General features: G+C 37.2%; 1 non-coding gene across 1 annotated transcript; it reads right to left on the minus strand.

The window, feature by feature from the left end:
- Nucleotides 1-513: 513 nt before the first annotated feature.
- LOC115032081 (U2 spliceosomal RNA) lies at nucleotides 514-712 on the minus strand. The gene has a single exon (XR_003837715.1). It is a non-coding gene; the product is annotated as a U2 spliceosomal RNA (small nuclear RNA).
- Nucleotides 713-4,297: the final 3,585 nt, after the last annotated feature.

Genomic DNA, 4,297 nt, shown 5'->3' on the forward strand with positions numbered 1-4,297 from the left:
GAAAATGAATGAATTTGCTTCAGGTGATTTTCTTTGCAGGATATATGGTGTATGACTAAACTTTTATTATCTGAGCTTTTCACACTGTCAGTGTTATATGACAAGTAACTAGCCATGTATGACCTTCTGGTGTACATAGCACCATGTTTTCTCAGTTTTGTTTACTTCACTACTTAGTTGGGTGTATTGATAATGAGTTCTCAAGCTATGGCATGCATAGGAAATAGTGTTTTCTGATCTGTTTTCAGATAGCATCATCAATCATTGAATGTGACATCATTTTCTTTCTTGATCTGCCCTGCAATAGATTTTTTTTTTTCAGGCTACTTCACACTGTTTTATTTGAAGCAGGTACCATGTTCATTCCTCAATCATGGACTTCTTGTCTCATATGCTTCTTCACTCATTAATTCATCTGGCACTGAAGGGTCACTAAGTGCCATTTTGATCAGCTAACCATCATCATAAGAGGATACATTGATGAACGCCAGGTTTTCAGATGTCCCCAACCTAGAGAGGTGTACTATTTGTAGAAATACTGCAATTTCAGGTCCATTCATAGAGTGGATGGAACAAGCTCCATAGTTCACTATTTTGTCTCCCAGCTCCAACAACCTATTTAAGGTATTGTCCTGGATAGTGGATATACCATATGTTTAGATAATGAGAGTATATACTACATTTAATTCTAGCCAAGAGGTCAAGAAGCAGTCTGCAATGGCTCTTATGTCAATAATAATAGTTTTTTAAAATTACTGTGGCCATTGGCATTGAGGTTTTCATTGTTGCCTGCTTGATTTCTTTCTTTCCCTGACCTCCCTTCCCCTCCCCTTTCCATCATTCCTGCTCTTTTTTTCTTTTTCCCTTTTTCCTTCTCTCCCTCTCTCACTCCCACTTCTTTTTAAAGACTCTGCAGCTTCAGGTAACCTGGAACTTGCTATGTAAAACAGGCTGACTTCCAACCTGTGTCGATCCTTCTGGTTTTGCTTCCCAAGCTCTGGGATTGTAGGACTATGCTACCACAAATGGCTTTTGATTTTTTATTTCTTATATGCTCTTCCAGAACTTTTAATATTAGCTCAAAAAGAGGCAGTTTAAAAATATTGAGTACTAGTAAGTCCCACACAATTATAGTTTTTCTCTTCTTTGGATGAGAAAGTTTGATGTACCTAAAATTGCATTTAATACATTAGCTGGGGGTGGGGGTGGGAGAATTGTTTTCCCAATTCCCTACCAAGGTTGTGTCCATAATTAACCCATTAATTTGAAGAATAAGAGTATCAAACTCCCTGCAAAAAACCTTTAACAGAATATCTACTTGTAAAAATCTCTCTCTCTCTGTGTGTGTGTGTGTGTGTGTGTGTGTGTGTGTGTGTGTTTGTGTGTATACATGTGTATAGGGCATCTGGGAATTGATCTCAAGTCGTCTGGAAGACCTGCACATGCTCTTGAACAGCTGAGCCATCTTCCTAGCTCAGACAATGCACTATGATTTTTTTTTTTTGAAATCAAGTAGGGGATCCAAAAGACTTTTTTCATTACTGTGTATTATTTTTTCAATAAGTAATCCAAGCTCTAGTGTCTTCTATCTTCTATGTAGAGGAAATTTTAACTTTCTCTCAATGGATTTATCTTTGTCTTAATCCATGATTTTTTTCTTATTTTAAGATATAGATTTTGTAATTACAGAAGAGTTGATGCCAAATGTATTTAGATATCATTTCAACTCACCTCTTTAAATCACAAAGTAGGTAAACTTTGGAGACTAAAAATTTGCTGTTAACCAAGAACAAAAGTACCTGGGGCTGGCATTGGAATCCTGGCTTGAATCCTAATTTATTACGATTTTTATTAAGAAGTATAGTTTTTGCCTTCCCCTTTTCTTGGAAGATTTCACTTCACATGCTAGTTGACCTAACACATTTAAGTAATTTTGTATTTTTTTTCTCAGGATAATTTGAATATATCACATTTTGCAAAAGCGTAGGAGGTGAAATATTTTGTTGATTTGGCTTTGGCAAAGTGACAAGATTGGTACTGGATGCATTTTTAATGTGTGTGAGAGAGGCATGTTTGGCTTCATATAGGAGTAAACATGGTGTCCTCTGACTTGGTGGGCAGAGCCCTTGTGAGACAGGGTGGTGGAATATACCTTGTAAAAAGAGATATATATGTGATAAGGAATGTGAACTTAAATATATATGATGATGTCAGGAGTATCCTGGAGCCCTGTCAAGCAAAATAGGCTATTGCTCCTGCTGCTGCCCACCATAACTTAATGCTAAGACTCTGTTGCTGAAGATATCACTGTTTGGTCACAGGAAATGGAGAAATAAACTGGTACTGACTCAAAAGCTTTCTCCTTGCTGCTATCATAGAAGGTACTATTCAGACTGTGTGTGTAGAGGGGAAGAATCACCAAAAAGTCTGACTCATAAATAATATAAGTCTTACTTATAAATTCTATGAGCTACAATAATGACAACTGGGCAAGATATATCCATGGGTGCAAATGTGATGTGAATATTATGGAGCAATAAAATACTCCTTGATGGCTTTATCTGCAAGAGGAAATGGATGCCTGGTTCTGGATCTGGCCAAGAACCTATGGCAGGGAGCTCATAGACTTCCAGGGTGAAGCTATTGCTGTTATTTTGCTAAATGGACATAGTATTGAACTGAGCATTAAACACATAACTTTATACAAGTAGGTCATTGTAGCTCTAAGTTCTTATCAGAACAGCTTTTTGTACAATAGACAGTAATTAATGCAGAAACTCACAACTAGTCCAATATATATCATGTCTGTGGAATTCTATGCTCCAAATGGAACATCTATATTTCTCCCTTCCCACCAATGATTAGGGAACATTGTAGAAGAAGGGGCAGAACGTCTTGAGGACTACCATGAAACAGTGTCTCCTGGACAGGACAGGACTGTTGCAATCGATTCATAGCAGTTGCTGTTGCTTGTACAACAACAAACCAGTCAAAATTCCAGCATGGAAAGAAGAAAGGCTGGTGAGCTCTTTCCTCTACCAGAGGAATCATTGAAAGCTGATGGCTTCTAGAGACTGAAGTCAATTTTCTTTAATGATGTGGCTCATTGTAGATCAACCATGATTCAATTGATGGCCCTATACCCATGCATACAGAGACAGCATAAATTAAATTCAATGAGTCATTAAAAAAAGAAGTAAATGAAGCTTGGGTGGGGGAAGTAGAGGGTGAAATTGGAAGGACTTAGGAAGAGGAACAAATATGATAAAAACAATACTAGTGGGAGTAAATATAATTAAAATATATTATATGCATATATGAAATTCTTAAAGATAAACCATTATATTAAATACATATATGAAGAAAACATATCTTGAAAGGAATAAAAAATTTATAGTTATGTCCTCTACATTGGTTTAATAACTTTTTTTTTTTCTGAGACAGGGTTTCTCTGTATAGCCCTGGCTATCCTGGAACTCACTCTGTAGACCAGGCTGGCCTTGAACTCAGAAATTTGCCTTCCTCAGCATCCCAAGTGCTGGGATTAAAGGCATGAGCTACCACTGCCTGGCTAATAAGGTCTTCTTTATTAGTGTGGTTATCTTTGATAGATAAAGATTAATGGAAGAAGGCTTAATTGGGGTTGGCAATGAGAAGGTGGAGTAAAGGAAGGAATATGTGGAGGGATAACTAAAACTAAGACTCTTGCATAACAATCAAAACTAACATCAAGATGACAAATAGAAGCAGCAGAATAGATAGACATAAACACACACACACACACACACACACACACACACTCATACACACACATACACACAGAAATTGGGACATTTAATTTTTTAAAATTAATTCTTGAAGAATTTTGCACAGCATGTTTTAATCTTATTCAGGTCCTCTCCTACTACCTTCACCATCCCTTCTTTCCCTATCTACTCAGCTGTGTGTACCTTTTTTTCCTAACCAATTAAATCCAATTTGTGCTGGCCTTTCATTCTTCAGTGTGTGATCTTTCACTGGAGCATGGTTGACCTAATAGGGGCAACACTACCGAAGAACACCAGCTCCTTTCCTAGCAATTTTCCAATGCCAATAGATCCTTGGCTAGGGGTAGTCTACTTCCTATCACAGTGCTGTGGCTTAGTCTGGTTTGAACATGTACAAGGGTATTAATGCTGTTATACTGCTGTAAGTTCATTCATGTAGCAGTCCTGCTGGGTACAGTAGACACTCTTTACTTGCGTTCATTTATCATCTCTGGCACTTATAGTCTTTTTATCCTCTCTTTACAATTATA

The sequence above is a fragment of the Mus caroli genome, unplaced genomic scaffold (assembly GCF_978045245.1).
Source record: "Mus caroli unplaced genomic scaffold, Mus_caroli_1 scaffold_11, whole genome shotgun sequence".
In the NCBI taxonomy this organism is placed as follows: domain Eukaryota; kingdom Metazoa; phylum Chordata; class Mammalia; order Rodentia; family Muridae; genus Mus; species Mus caroli.